The sequence below is a fragment of the Rhinolophus hipposideros genome, assembly GCF_964194185.1.
Source record: "Rhinolophus hipposideros genome assembly, chromosome: 1".
NCBI lineage: Eukaryota > Metazoa > Chordata > Mammalia > Chiroptera > Rhinolophidae > Rhinolophus > Rhinolophus hipposideros.
In genome coordinates this window covers 33698020-33715373 of record NC_138047.1, presented here as the reverse complement: position 1 = coordinate 33715373, position 17354 = coordinate 33698020, and the positions used below count along the sequence as shown (strand labels likewise).

The 17354-nt window shown below is 34.8% G+C and overlaps 1 protein-coding gene across 3 annotated transcripts in view; it reads right to left on the bottom strand.

Annotated features, from left to right (window-relative positions):
* The window catches only part of KCTD8 (potassium channel tetramerization domain containing 8), a 249946-nt gene that overhangs the window by 185791 nt on the left and 46801 nt on the right, over window positions 1–17354 (bottom strand). Inside the window, exon 2 of one of the 3 annotated variants that reach the window (XR_013994140.1) lies at window positions 12673–12827. The exons of the other annotated variants lie outside the window; for them this stretch is intronic. The gene's annotated coding sequence lies outside the window, so the exon portion shown is untranslated. The remainder of the gene's footprint in view (window positions 1–12672; window positions 12828–17354) is intronic. 3 annotated transcript variants of the gene reach the window in all.

Here is a 17354-nt window from a genome sequence, read left to right as displayed (position 1 = left end):
TTAACTCATAGAATTGGACCTATATGTTTTTATTGTCCCTAAAACTTAAATAAGCCTCTTCCTTACTTTAAGTTGGTTCTGGAAAAGGACATTAAGGTTTGTGGAAAGAGAGAGATTTGGTCCTCTGAGCGGGTATATCATGTGACCCTCTCCTGTCTCAAAAGTATTACAGCAGCCTCCTGTAATGATGTACATGGCCTTCTGAAAAACGAGGCATTAAATATAAACTAAATATTTGTTGACTCTATCTTTTAAATCCACCCTTCCTCCCCTCCCCCCCCAAAAAAAAAAGAAAAACAAAAACAAGAACACAAGTTGATCTTGTGCGTTCAACTATCATTGAGCCAGATTACTCACAACATCAAAGTCACACCTTAATTAAATGGTTTGGTTGTACTTGGAGAAGACTTTGAATTGCTCCAAAGCACCTTGGTTTCCCCTGCCAATATTCATGAGCGTCTAAAGGTTAGAGGCTGATTCACTTACATAAAGTACCATAAAAAAGATGCTTAATAGGTTTTTTAAATCATGTTGATGATTAAAAAAAAAAATCTGAAGCTAAGTCTTTGGCTTATAGACAGGGAATGGTCTCGATTCATCACAATTCCTTCCTTGAACATTGCAATATAAAATTTATTATAAACTATAGCTCTGTACAGCTGAAAAACATTTATTTTTACTAAACGCCAAAAATATCACCGAATGATATTCATGAGATAAACCTAAATATATCAAATTGTCAGAACAGATAAGGACAAAGAAGTACTTTCTTCCCAGCCTGTAAAGAGAGAATACTGATCATTGCTAAGTCATAGTTGGAAAAAGTGCTGACACTGAATCCCAGTTCCTGCTGGAAACAGTTGTGCCACCAAATTGTGACAACAGTAGAGTTCCTCCATATAGAAGCATTGATTGCAGTGAGGACAGTTCTGTGGCCTTAGATGAGTAGTGTTTTTAGGAGCATTACAACAGCAAACTGTAGCTTTGCTGGCTCTTCAAATGTAGGATCAGGTTTTAGTAAAGGAGACATGGTAGAGATAAAAACAGGGGTTATGCTAGCTCCTAAATTTATAAAGAAAGATAAAAGACGAATATAGACTTGGTCTTGCAAATAACATAACCTTTAGAAAAAATAGTGTCAAAAATTTTTCTAAAGCATTTATTCACACACCAGTAGGGCCAGAAATAGGTGATTTAAGAAAACAGGCAATTAAAATGAAAACAATAATGATAGTAACTGTACTGTATTTTCAAAACAGAGCAGCTACTAAAGATTACTCTGAATGAAATACATGAAAAAACCTATCTACCTAACATCAATATTAAACTCAATTTTTAAAAAAAATCCATTTATAAAGTTCAGATGAGCATTTTTTTAAAACTACTGTTCATGAGCAATGGGATTTCTGGATATAATTGTCAGAATATTATGATTTATGAATGTAAAAGTAAATCATATTTAGTATGCCAATATTAATTCTATTTTTTGCTCTCCAATTACTTTGAATGTGATAATATGTAGAATTGTTTTAGTCAATGAGAATATAGAGTTCAAGGAAACAAAATATTTTGCATCCATTCTGTATGTTTAGTTTACAGTCGTTAGTTTACTTTCTCTTATGTCATTAGAAAGTATCAAAAGTAATATTTATTCCAAAATATAGGACATTCACGCTAAAACATAATTATCACGTAGCAAACTCAAATCAAAAGAACAAATAATGTCTACTGATTGCCCAATAGCAATGCAAGGACTCGGAGTTTTCACCTGCTTTATTTCATTTGGTTGAGAATACATGCTATGTTGCCCTTCAAGGCAGGCAAAGAAACAGAAGTTCAGAAAGATCAAGTAACTAACCAAAGTTCTCAAATCATCGCAGTGGGATTTGAGTACTTGTCTTCTTTGAGCTTCCAAATTCCATGACCCCGACATAAAAATCATAATATGTCTCAAAAAACAGAACAAAACAAAAAAAAAACTTAAACTCAAAAAGGAAAAATAAATCCTTTGGTCTTTTTCAAGTACTCCAAGAGAAAACCAATATTTGTACAATATGTATTCCCATTTTATCATATTTAATGTCACTTAAAAACCATAAGGTAGTCATTATTATTCCTATTTTAAATTTATTTCCTTAAGATCAAATTCTGATTCAAGTTCAAGTCTGTCTAACAGTATAAAACCACACTGAGCTGAGCACACTCCTTTTTTGCAATTGCATGCATGGTATAGACAGATGAAGCATTCATTCTAGGGTCTTTTAATTACAGTTCTAAACCAGGCCAAAGTCTCAGTTTGATCCAGTAAAGCAATGGATACTAATCAATTGCGCAGTTTACCTAAAAATAATGGAAAATTTTACAGTGACAAACATTTTCTGGCATTAACAAGGCATTTAGGTGCTGACATAGGCCTTGGTTCAGTAACTCAATATTATAAGGGCTTAAGTCTGTGATTATCTAGGCTTTTCCATCATGCATGTTTCTCAAGATGGCTGCTCAGTTTTCAGACATCATAATTGTGCTTATGGCAAAAACAAGGAAAAAGCCATAAGGTCACTGCTGGTTTTTCCCTTTTAATGAGAAAGCAATGCTTTCCTGGGCACATTCCTAGTAGACTTCCTCCTATGTCTAGTAGCCAGAACCATAGGGGCTTTCAAACCCTATCAGCAAGAAAGGTGGGGAAAAGGAGTGTTCAGCTTTCCAGATTCTACAGAAAAGACAGGAAAGAGAGATGGAAGAGGTAAAGTGCCATACAGTTACAGCGTATGCCTGAATAACTACAAGGGAGGGTTTCTAAATGCTTCAGGTTTAAACAGATATGTGCAACTTTGTTTATCCTAGAAATTAGGTCACAAATACTAAAAAATCCTCATCAACTTTTTCGTGAATCTGCTCATAATATGAAATTTCTAAAGAAACAAAAAATAATTTGATTAACATCTAAGAAAAAAAGTCAGTTTGTGTTTGCCTTAACCTATTAGGCAAATACTGTAGCAGAGTCCACTATTTGCATACTCAATATCTTTTTCCACATCTTTACTAAGAGAAGTACCTTCCCTAGCAACTAGGAATAGCCTCATGACATATTTCAAGCCCACGGCATGGAAATGAAAATTATTGGAAGGAGTTTTTAAAAAGTTCCTCAAAAGAAAGGCACCAACTCAGCCGGTATGTCCCACATTGCCCTTTGTCTTCCTCTTACAGCTTTAAATGAAAACCTGGTGGCTGAACTCTAAAGGCCAATTTGCAGGCATGAGAAGTATCTTACTCTAAGGAGAGAGGCTGAGAAGCGAGGAGTCTGGCTTTTGGGGAAACAATAGGGCCTCAATAACATTCCTAGGCTGTCTCCATCTAGACCCTTTCACATGAAAAACACAAAAACTAAAATCTTAATTTGGTTAAGCCATAGTTTTTCAGGTCCTGTTAGCTACATTATGAACTGTTATTAATTGGACATAAAGATATCATACCAAATCTAAATGAATCAGTGTACATAAAGGGGATCACAGAAATATTAAGAATCAATAGTCCCCTTTATAGATTACATGCCAATTAGAGAAAATATTTTTACTGATTTTTAGGTAGTAAATATTATGCCCATTTCTCTATTTACATATAAACATTAATATGTGCACATGTATTTATGCATTCATATAGACACAGATAGAAAGTTTATATATATACTATATATAGTATAGTATATACACCAATTCATGCATACACATAAATATATATGTATGTATGTATATATATATGCATATATATATATACACACACACACAAACACACACACACATATACAGACAGACAGCAGACAAGAATCAGTTGGTAAATAAGAGTTTATTTTCATGGTTTAAAATGAAGTTAAGGAGTTAAGTCTTATATAAAAAGATGACTAGAATATTATCTGCATAATTTTGGTAATAGTACTTTCTGAACGGTTACACTTGAATAACTTTTTAATTATTATTTTTGAATACTTCTATGTTGCCTATCTTTTTATTTTATTGTTGAGCTTGGATCTTTTTCTTAAAAACAGGAATTAAACCATTCTTTAAAAAAAAAAAAGAAGTTAGGATTTATTGTTGCTAATGTGTTAAAACTAAAATACACTGGCAAATGTTCTTACTGTGTGAGAAAACATTATAAGAATTTTGAACTGTTCTTTCAAGCACAATTTATTGCAATTATAGTATCTAACAAATGGAATTAATTTGTTTGTGGTTACAAAGCAGTTGTAGCATAACAAATTACAGTTAAATCTACATTTAAAAAGAGAGGTGAAATTTCTTTTTGCTTATGTGTATTTTTTTAATACAAAGGACTCATTTTAGAGGCATGTTCCTGTAGGAAAATCATTGATAGAAAAATCAAATGTTTATTCTTCGGTTCAGAGAATGAAATTCAGAAATGTATTTTATTTTCGGTAAATAACTGGAATTTATACAGTTCTGTGTTTTTTGTAGTCAAAGCCTTTCATTTGTTTTCCTTATTGCCTAAAGTAATTCCTTGAAAGTAAGTGTAAAAAGAGAACTACTGCAGTCCATTAAATCAGGGATGCAAGAAAATGGTGCCCACATATCTGAGTTAATGTGTCCTCTTTAACGCTTCCTACCTTTAGTCCTGAAAAGAGTAGACTCTACATCATCTACCCCGTAAATTAAAGAAAGAAGCAAAACTGAAACACAAATATCAAAGATGAAGTACAAAAAGAAGTGACTTATCTTAAGTCACACAGTGACAACTGATTTATTCATGTAGCATCTACCATGCATCAACTATATTCTAGCTGCTGGGGATACAGAGTAGATGAAGGGGATACTTGTTTTGCTTAATGGCCATTATAGTGGCCTTTCCACTCTATCATCTTAGGTTATTTAGGTCTATCACAGAATTAAAGGTCCAGAACGAACTCTAGAGGATATCTAATACAAGCTCATTTTACAGCCAATTTCACTGGGCAGCAAGAGAGCAGACCTATTCGGTCTAAGGTAGTCATTTAAACTGATACCTGAAGAAACAGCCATATGAAGAGCCAGGTAGAGCACTTACTAAGCACACGTGGAGGAAAGATCACATGTGGTTCTTGGACCTGAGAGAAGGCCAGACTGACTGATGACAATGAAGAGAAATATGAATATTGAGGTCAGAAGGTAAGCCAGACCCAGATCATGCAGACTGCTGGGGTCCATAGTAAGGAGGTTGGATTTAATTTTAAGTCAATAAATAAATATAAGAAGAGATTTGATGACAAAACCTTCAAGAGCATCTTCATACAATTGGTACAGAGGAGAAGGTAATGGAACCAGCAAGTTTGGGCACTAGCAAGATAACCAAGATAGAACTATGTCACGGAAGCTGAGGGAGGACAGTTATAGGTGGGAAGAAGGGAGCTGATCAATACAGCTAAACATTATAGGCACATCATGGACGTCATTCCAGGTATCCATTAGATGAGAACAGTTTCAATATAATATTGAAAAGGCAGAAGCCACATTGTGCAGAAAATTATTTTAAAAAATAATTATAAAAAGATGGTCAGTGAAAGAATTCAGGCAACTGGATTTTGCAAGTAAAGTGATTAAAAGAAACATCAGGGAAGAGAGACCACTCAGGTGGAAGTAATGGTGGAAAAAAAAAAATTGCTGGCATGTGGAAATTTTAGTTGGGATGCAGATAGAGGCAAAACAGCCAGTGAAACAAGGAGAGACTGAAGACTTAAGCAAGATCAAAGAGGAGGCAGAGGGGAATGAGAGCTGAACCATGGGTGGAAGAACTGCCCTGGGCAAAGGTTCAAGGAAAGAAAAGATCAATGGTCATTTTTAAAGTATTAGACAAAAACTAGTACAGTTCACAAGTGGTGGTCCTCCAACAATGTAAAGCAATCTAATAAAGGAATGGTGAGTATATGGCTTGGGAACTCAAGGAGAAAATATTCTATGAAATATCACAGGCCCTTACAAGATGAAAAAGCAATTAAGTCATAGTAGGGGTTTAACTAAGGTTGGAGAACAATAATCACACAATGGAAGAAAAAGACCCCAACTTAAATGGGAGGATAGCTATCTCTCTTTAGCTATGGTAGGGATCAATCTTTTACTGAGCATCTACTCTAGATGATAATGAAAATAGATATATTTTTTTCAGAGAAGTCAACTCATCATATTTTCAGATGGTCTCTGAAAGAACTTTGAATTTCCCTCTATTATTCTTTAATCCAGCAAATTTTTCCACGATAAGAAGAGACCTTACATTAGTTAGAAACTAGATAATTTACAATAACTTACTATTAACATTACTGCATTTCCCCCAAAATAAGACCTAGCCAGAACATCATATCTAATGTGTCTTTTGGAACAAAAATTAATATCAGACCCGGTATTATATTATATTATATTATATTATATTATATTATATTTATTATATTATATTATATTATACCTGGTATTATATTATACTTGGTATTATATTATACTTGGTATTATATTGTATTGTATTGTATTGTATTGTATTGTATTGTATTGTATTGTATTGCATTGCATTGCATTGCATTGCATTGTATTATATTAGACCCGGTCTTATATTGTATTAAAATAAGACCGGGTCTTGTATTAATTTTTGCTCCAAAAGATGCATTAGAGCTGATGGTACAGCTAGGTCTTATTTTGGGGGAAACACGGTAACTCTACTCTTCGTAGTACATTTTCAAATTGTTCCACTGACATTTCAGTTTCCGTTTTCAGTTCACATAAATCAGCATTATTTCATTACTAGAAGAAAACAGTCTCAAATTTTCTCAGTCATATTTAATTTCTGATAATAAGTTTTCATAAAGTTTCTTCAAATGCTAAAATAATGGCCTGTATTGCCTACCCAATTGCATCTGTTGCATGTTTGAATCAGACATAAGACATTTAAAAATCTTTTGAAGCACAGAATTTCATCTACTTTCCCAATGAACATGATATTCCTATTTTTTAGTTTCTATCTCTTCTAGCACGTTAACATTTTCAGACCCGAGAGAGGGAGGAGGGGAAGGAATGAGACATCAAAAGCCGTTCTTTAGCACCTTCAATTCTACAAGCTCAGCCAATCTCACGGAAATTCATTATGTGACTATATTATTTTAGTTCAATGGATAAATTTCATGATGTTGTTTTGATCATGCATTTCTTCATATACAATGTGGCATGATAAGTAACTGTTGTAGGCTTATGGTGCTGAGTATTTCAAACAAGACGTTACTATTCCTACTTTCAGTGCTTTTCCTCTAACTCATGGTATTAGAAGCATGAGTCCTTTAGAACTCTCTGGAATGACAAGTTTTCATCTTTGCTTGTTTTTAGTGTGTAGCTCCCGTGTGCATCTTCTTACAGCTGTAGCTAGCTCACTGTCAAAGACAAGAGGGCGGTACAGGCCGAAGTTTAGGCATATCAGCTTTGAAGTCAGAAACACGTAAGTTTAAGTCACCTTTCTACAAGTTACTTTACCTCTCTGGGCCTTGGTCTCCTCATTCCGTGAAGATGGAAACACTGCTTGTCATTGTTTGAGAGATTAAATGAGTTAGCATACACGTCTGACAATTAAGTTGGCGAACTGGTTGCAACGATGTTGCTAACCTTTTTTGATATCAGAGGGATTATTCGTTATGAATTTGTACCAACTGGACAAACAGTTAACCAAGTTTTCTGTTTCGATGTGCTGAAAAGGCTGCATGAAAAAGTTAGACGAACTGAACTTGTCTCCAACAATTCATGGCTCTTGTATCACGACAAGGCACCAGCTCAAACGGCTCTGTTTGTGAGGGAGTTTTTAGCCAGTAAACAAATAACTGTATTGGAACTCCCTCCCTACTCACCTGATCTGGCCCCCAATGACTTATTTCTTTACCCAAAGATAAAGGAAATATTGAAAGGAAGACATTTTGATGACATTCAGGACATCAAGGGTAATACGATGACAGCTCTGATGGCCATTCCAGAAAGAGTTCCAGAATTGCTTTGAAGGTGAACTAGGCACTGGCATCAGTGCATAGATTCCCAAGGGGAGAACTTTGAAGGTGACCATAGTGATATTCAGCAATGAGGTATATAGCACTTTTTCTAGAATGAGTTTGCTAACTTAATTGTCAGACCTCATATTTAGATTTTCATAAAATTTGCAAACAATATTTAACTGTAATTGATTATAATTGTTGTCTTCTTACATGTTGATTTCTGTCACACCTCCTCTAGTGTTAGCTGGCCCCAGAGTGTTTGTAACCACGTCAGGAATTTGGCTAAGGGGAAGTTGAACTAGGAATATATGTAGTGAGACATGTTGAAATGATTTTAAGTAGCTCCCATTATAACAGCCATGCCAGTGTATAAATGGCTTCCAAGAATACTTCTACTATCCCCTGGCATAACATATTCAGCTTTGTAACACAAAAGCATAGACTAAAGATTGTATATGATATAAATATGTCCTTTGGCATCCAGCACTAAAAGTGTGTGGTCAGTGAATGAGAAACAAGATTGGAAATAAAGGAAGCCAGAAGCTAGTCTGTGGGGAATTCTTTCATTTATCAAACATTTTAATGTAAAATTGAAAAAGGAAAACTTATCAACACATGGTTAAAACTGAATTTATCTCTTGTCAAGATACTCAACTGCAGCATACAAAATTATAAATGCATATTTTGGGGGGTGGAGCTGAGCAAAATAGAATTTATCAGAATTACTCTTGATCATAAAGAGTAAAGTCACATGGTTTATGCAGCCAAAAAATAAAATATATATTTCAATCAATCATATAAGAGAAAAAGATGAATTATCTTTCCATTTTTTTCTATAGAAAAAATCATTTTAAAATGTATAGGTAGAGGCACTGTATTATTTTGCTAGGGCTGCCATAACAGAATACCACAGATTAGATGGTTTAAATAACAGAAACTTATTTTCTCACAATTCTGGAGGCTAGAAGTCCAAGATCAAGGTGTCAGTAGGACTGGTTTCTCCTCAGGCTCCTCTCCTGGCCTGGCAGATTGTAACCTTCTCACTGTGAGTACACATCCCTGGTGTCCCTTCCTGCATCCTAATCTCCTCTTCTTATAAGGACACCAATCACCGTAAAGGCCTCAATTGAACTTAAATACCTCATTAAAGGCTCTATCTTCATTCTGAGATGTGGAAGGTGAAGATCTCAACATATGTATTATATTGAGGGGAACACAACTTAGCCCATAAGGGACGTTAAGAGTATGCAACCATACAATATAGTGAAAAAAGTAATCTTTGTAGGCAATTAATAATTTTTTTAAAATATATTGTTTTTATTCATCTTAAGATGTTTCTGGCACTTGCCATGTTTTTAAATGTGCAATTTGTTTCAATTTATTTCCTCATGTGAAAGATATATTCATTTTTGTATTCATTCTCTATTCATAATTTGTTTTGTATTCTTTCAGGAGAGCTACCTGACCCCTTATTGCAATGTATTCAATCCCCACAAAACCAGGACCCACTCCAATCTCATAAATGTGATATCTTCATAGAGTGCCAGGATTGAATTGATTAATCTCTAAAATCAAAGTCATTTTGACATTGAAAAACCTGTAGTTTCCATTTAAATATTATAAGATTATCTGTATTTTGAAAATAAATAGTCATCTTTGAAATGTCATATATTGAAACTGTTTCCTTAAAGGGCCAAAAAAAAGTTGTTATTTTTTTCCCTAATATTCAATTCTCCTTAATGTCCAGACATTAAATTCCTTTCTGTGTTCTTATTATATTTCATATCTCATTCCTGTCTCTCTATACAAAGCTCATACTGTGTTTCCCCAAAAATAAGACCTAGCAGGACAATCAGCTCTAATGCGTCTTTTGGAGCAAAAATTAATATAAGACCAGGTATAATATAATATAATATAATACAATATAATATAATATAATATAATATAATACCAAGTCATATTAATTTTTCTTCCAAAAGACGCATTAGAGCTGATTGCCTGGCTAGGTCTTATTTTCGGGGAAACACAATATATAGAAAAAAATTTGAGTACCGATTAGGAAAATTTTTCCTAGTGATACTAACCATATCTACATGAGCCTGACCTTGCCAACAGGACAACTATGACGTTTTATATTTCAATAGTAAACTCTATACATCATTTTTTAACAGAACACTAATTGTGGAAACCTTGTACATACGGAGATTCTCCTGGAACGTCAGCATGCCCTTCAGTATGATCCAAGTTTTGCCGCAGGACTTGGGAGATAGAATTGAGAAGAGGAAATAAGCTGAATGACCTCAAGAGCTGGCCTGTTTGACAGACACCCAGGGGAATAATGAATGAAATACACTGGGCATCTAATTTATCAAATCCTCATGTTTTCCATTTCAAGAAATCCCCTAACTCACACTCACTCAATATTCTATCATTTTACATTTAATTTTATGTTTGAAGTCACATAAAAGTAATGAAGCTTGTCAAGCAATCTCACTTTGAACAGTCCCTCAAACGTTAAGAATTTAGGTCAGACTTCCAGGTGCTAATGTCTCTCTTGTTTCATAATAATCACAGTTCAAATTCACTGGGCAATGTTTGAAGTAAAATATTTTGGGTTTCTTAGGACAAAGCTACTTTGAAAAAGCCTGAGAAATTACGGTTCCAAGTAGATAACAGCAATTATGTTTTTCTAAAGTTAAATTTCACAAGACTTCTTAAATTAGATCTGGATTTTTACCTTCCGGGATCTAATATTCATGACCAAATATACCGGCTTTTGTTCCAACCAAAACAGTGAAAGAATTTTAAACATGCATGGTCTTAGGTTAAAGAAAAATAAATCACTTGCAAAATGTACTATTAGTAAGATTCAAAGATCTGCTCAGCCTGGTCCTTAAAATCACAGAAGAGTGGAGCAAGGCATGGCCATAGTGTCACTCTTCTAATTTTATTCTGTTTTCTCCTCTGGAATGCTATACAACTAGCCAACTACCAAGAAAATAAATGTTATCCATTTTTATCTTAATATAAGATAAAAACTAGAAAGTCAAATGGTGGTCAATGTTCATTTTTGGATCAAGGGATTAGATCAATTATCCCTCTAGTTATGAGTATTAGTGCTTGTTTCCTCCAAAGAACAAGCACTAATACAATTTTTCTCATCTGCAAGCTTGTCTTTATATCCTGAGCCATTATTCTAACAAGTGTTGGTTGCAGGGAAGCAGACAAGAGTAGAAAAAAGTGGGTGGCCATGCTAAAAGCCTGGCAAGATTATTTATATTGTCAGTGTTGCTTTCTTTGAGATCAACAATTAATGTTTTGCATTTCTTTATAAAATTATAGCCAATAGAAAAATGTATCATATCTTCTTTCAGTTAAAACATTTCTGCTTTCTTCATACTGCTCTGCATATCTTGTTCCTCTTTCTGCACTGGGACAACATCCAAGGATGAAAAGAAGGATATACAGTGAATACCAGTTCTGAGGTTGAGGTAGAAAAGGGACACATCTTTGGTAGACAGCACAAAATTAAGGATATATAAAAAATGTCCTTTATAAGTTAAATATAGCATGGACAGTCAACTTCAAAGCATAATTTTATGCATTGAAAGATATGGCTCTTCTCTTAACTCAAACAATCAACAAAATATTAAATCTAAGAAAAGGATTTGGAACATAAATATCTATGGGAATGATAGCTTCACACACACACACACACACACACAGACACACACACACTCACACACAGAAGAAAAATTTTGAAAAAAAATATTCATGATTCTAGTAAAGAAGATCCCATCTGTGCTTCTTGTCACATTATTTTTATCCTCAAATTTACATATTGTATTTACAAATGTTTCTGTTCTCAGGTTAATTTTAAGAGCTCAAGTTGGGTAGTTAAATGCTTGAATTAACAATAACAACTAAATAAACACGAGAACAAAAATCTTGGATGTTAAATGCATATAGATGACTATCTAATTTTTCTTCGCAATCCTCAGCCAACATAAGTTCAGTTCCATCTGTCTAACAGTCTACTAGACATATCTATTTCATAGTCCAACTATCACACTACAATTCTCTAAATCCATTACTTTTCTTCCTCAAAAAAGTATCACTTTACATTGTCCTTGCTTCAATCAATATTATCACAATTGCTGCAATTATTTAAAACACAAAATTCGGCATCCACATTCACTCATTCATCTTTCATCCCCAAACAAGTTTTAAAGATACAGCCTTCAAAACTCTCCTATTTCATTAACCTAGTCTATGTTTTCATCATTCTCATCTCAGTACTATAGTAATTCACTTTAACGCTTCAAAGTCTATCTCTTTCCAATTACTCAGATACAGTACACACACCTTTTTTTAATTCACCAATTTCATCATAACTTTCCATCACCCTAGATCAAGTCCTTCAATAATTTCTCATCACCTACAGAAACAATTTTAACCTTTCCAGTCTGTTATTGAGGCTAACACTACCTAAATTTTTCTCCTATTTAACCCTACCAATACGAGCAGAATAATCTCCTCAAGTCCTGGAAACAACCCTAGATCTCTTGTTTGCTCATTTGCTATCCCACACCCTACACCCTACACAGGGAATATTCTCTTACTTTCTCTTTGCCTATCGAATCGTCATACTTCAAGAGTTAATCTGGTCTTACCTCTGATTTTTCTTTACCCTTGTATCACCAGAAGCATCATAGTTGAGTAGAAAATGTATACTCTGAGGTTTCAGGCAACTTTGAGCTCAAATCTCATCCCCATCATATATCCACTGTGAAGGACAAGTTAAATCCTTGGGCCTTGGATTCATTATCTGCAATATAGGGGATAATAAAGCCAAACTCATATGGCCAATAAAAGATGAAATGAAACAGTGCATGTAAAGTACTACCATGGATAAGTGATTTTACTTGGCTGTCTATTAAATACTAATAGATACTTCTAAATATAATCATAAAGTAGTCATTAAAATTATGACCTGGATTCATTAAATGATCCCTAAATATTTATTAAACAAAAAGGAAATCTCTGTGGCATATTTTTATTGCTTGCCTATACAATCTATGTTCTATGAGCTCTTTGAAAATTGGTAATGTGTACCTGGTTTGTATGCTGTATTTAACTAGAATTCTTTATTAACAAAACGAAAAATAATAATAATTCCCTCAAATGACATAACCACAAACAGCCAGTGAGAATGTAATGCATTTTAAAGTTGAGAAATGAATGTGAAGATTTTTTTTAATTCAGGAAAACCTAACAGAATGAAAAAATTCTAACCATCCTTTTCACATTATGATTCATTTACGTAAAATAACTGACAAAGAATACAGTGACATTTTTACATATCCAAGGGAGACCCCAAGCATAGTCTGCAGCTCTTCCAAGACAGAACTGTCATACGGTATAAAATTATGCTGGGAGAGCAGTTTATAACCTCTAATTGGCAGAAAGGCAAGCTTCTGACTCAAGTGTTCTAGCTGTAAGAGGCATTGTAGCCAGGTTGTAGCCCCCATTTGGAGAAATTATGAGAAACTGATAGGGAAAGAGGGGCCTTCAGAGACTAAGACATAATGATGAAGTGAACCTTGGGAGCTATCTTTAGCTTACACAAAAATAATTATTTTGTAGAATATAATACAGTAACATGTTATCAATTGGTCAGAGGTCACTGAGCTAGCAATTTCAATCACAGAGAAAAATATGGGCATGATGTCAGAAGCATGGCAGTGTGAAGGGTCCCCTTGATCTCTCCCCTTGAAGTTACAACAAGTTGAACAGCTGTAATTCAACAAAGGATTTCCTGTGCAAAACACAAATATGTCTGAGAGATCCACTCATCTAAACATCCAAAGGTGGGTGAATAGGGACAAACAGGGGAGGAGGGAAGGGAGAAGAGCAGAGAGGGGCGCTGCTGATTCAGCCCAAAGCTCAGTGCTCGTCATGGGAGAAGGGAGGATTCAGGCTGCAGGTGCACTCTCTGTGGCCCCAAGCATTCCTGCCTGAGTGATCAGCATATAATATGGCTGAACCCAACCATCCAGACAGAGACCTCGAGATAGAGACAGAATACAGAAGTGATACAGCTGTGTTCTAGCAGCTGCCATTGTCAGGCAGAAAACAAAGTCACAGAACCTGGCTGCCTCCCCCTACCCTCCCAGACCTCACCCCCCTCCCGCAATCTCCCAGAGCTAGTATCAGGCCCCAGAAGAAACTGTAGCAGTGAGGGTCAGGTTACAAAGCAGAATATCGACACCTCTGAGAATTGGAGAAACAGTTCCTGAATGGCAGAGGTACACTGTGGCTAATCCCAGTGACAAGGGTGGAGTTACAGAGGTGCGGCAGCTGAGGTCTGGCAGTCAATATTACTGAAAGGAGAACAAAGCCACAAACACACCAGGGGACTCTCCTAGCCCACCCTGTCCCCACCCTTTGTGGCTGATCCTGGTGGGGGTACCTGGGACACCTCAGGCAGTACAGCACTGCATCTGGCTGCAGGGGCAGTGCTAAGGTTTCAGGGGTTCAGAACCTTTTTATTCACCACATTCTTCCATGGGAGTGGTGCCCTGAGACCATGACCTGGTCAAGAGACACCCACCTTCCCAGGAAATAACAAGGTATTTTTCACCACCCAGCAGAGATCCTAGAAGCCACAGCACTGCAATAAAACACTCCAGTGCCACATATTGGAAAGCAAAAGAAAAACCTTTTCTTATCAACCTGCTGCAGAGTTTACTCCCATAAAGGTTTATGCAGAGACAGAACCCATCAAATAATATGAACAACCCAGGTGACAAGGTACTTCAGGAAGAAAATGATAAATCTCCAATAAAATAAAGACATAGAATATGTGACTTAAATGACAGACAATCCAAGATTGCAATTCTGAAAAAACTCTACACAATATGCAAGAAAACTCAGATATGCAACTTAATGGAGGCAGAAATAAAATCAAAATCAATGAACAAAATTAATACTTTATCAAAGAGATCGAAAATTTTAAAAAGAATCAAATAGAAATTCTTGAGCTGAAGAACTCAATAGAAAAGATGAAGAATAAAACAGTGAGGTTAGAAAATAGAGCTGACCAGAGGGAGGAAAGAATTGATGATATCGAAGGTAGAAATCTGGAAATGATACAGATAGAAGAACAAAGAAACTTGAGAGTTAAAAGAAATGAAATAACTCTACAATAACTATCTGACTCCATCAGAAAAAGCAGTATAAGAATAATAGGGATACCAGAAGAAGAGAGAAAGAATGGCACAGAGAGCTTATTCAAACAAATAGCCGATGAGAGCTTCTCAAACCTGTTGAAAGAACTGGATCCTCAAATCTAAGAAGCAAACAGAACACCCAATTATCTCAATCCAAAAAAGCCTTCTCCAAAACACATTTTATTAAAACTGCCAAAAATTAGTGGCAAGGAAAAAATTCTTTAGGCAGCCAGGGAAACGAAGACAGTAACCTATAAAGGAAAACCCATTAGGTTATCATCAGATTTTTTAGCAGAAACTCTACAAACTAGGGAATAGAATCAAATATTCAAAGTATTGAATGAGAGAAATTACCAGCCAAAAATAATATATCTACCAGTTATGTTTTACATATGAAGGAGTAATAAAGACCTTCCCAGATATACAGAAGCTGAGAGAATTTTCCACCACAAGGCCTGCATTACAGGAAATACTGAAGTGGTTTTCTACCTGAAACAAAAAGTTAAGAGAACCAAAAACTATGGAGAGATGACTAACAGACAGACAGAAGCAGAAAATTGCAACCTTTATTCAGAATAGGGCACCATACATTTAAATACAACATAAACGTTAAAGGAGGTAAAAAAGAAAAAAAAAACAAACAGAAGAAAACATAGCTACTGCAACTTGGCAATGAACTCACAGCATAAATAAGGAAAAATTGTGACAACAAAAAGCATAAAACAGGTGGGAGCCAAGCGGTGAATTTGCAAAAGAGAATGGAGATAAGATGATGCAGAAGAAAGAGGCCTAGTGATTACATGAAACTTTCGTTTACATAACCTTAATAGTAACCACACACACACAAATCCACAACTGATACACATAACAAAAATAATAAAAAAGAGAAAACACAGGAAAAAATCATAGAATACCACCAAACTAAAATAATAGACAGAAACACAAGGGAAAAGATACAATGGAGACACCAAACTACAAGAAAACAAAAGGTGAAACTGGCTATAGGACATCCTCATATATCAATAATCACCATAAATGTAAATGGAATGAATTCACCATAAAAAGGCACAGAGTAGCAGATTGGATTAGAAAACAAAATCCAACCATATGCTGTCCTCAAGAGACACATTTCAGCTGCAAGGACAGATAGAGATTCAAAGTGAAACGATGGGAAAACAACACTCCAAGCAAATGGCATCCAGAAAAACGTGGTTGTATAGTCATATTTATATCTGACAAAATAGACATCAAGATAAAAAACGTAACAAGAGACAAAGATTGACATTTCATAATGATAAAGGGGATAATACATCAGGAAGACATAAAATTTATCAATATATATGTTTCCAATCAGGGAGCACCAAAATATATAAAGCAACTACTAATGGAACTAAAGGAAAAAGCTGACAAAAACACAATTATAGTACAGGATTTAAATACTCCATTGACAGCTATGGATAAGTCATCCAAATAGAAAATCAGTAAAGAAATATCATCGTTAAATGAAACATTAGACCACATGGACACAATTAACATTTATAGAGCCTTTCATCTCAGAACAACAGATTATACATTCTTCTCTAGTGTACATGAAACATTCTTAAGGATAGATCATATGATGGGAAACAAAACTAGCCTCAACAAATTTAAGAACTGAAATTATATCAAGCGTATTCTCTGACCACAATGCTTTGAAATTGGAGACCAATGGCAAAAAGAAAGTGAGAAAAACAACAAATATGTGGAGATTAAACAACACGCTACTAAAGAATGACTGGATCAAAGAAGAAATAAAAAGAGAAATCAAAAGATACATACAAAAAAAGAGAATGAAAATGTAACACATCAAAACTTTTGGTATAGCAAAAGTGGTAATTAGAGGGAACATTATATCATTACAGGCCTAGTTCAAGAAACAAGAAAAATACCAAACAAACAACTTAAAATTACATCTTACATAACTGGAAAAGAAGAAAAATTAAGCCCAAAGTCAGCAGAAGGAAGGAAAAAATAAAAATTAGAACAGAATTAAATGAAATAGAGAACAAAAAGACAATAGAAACAATTAGTGCAACAAAAAGATGGTTCTTTGAAAAAACTAATAAAATTGACAAACCCCAGGC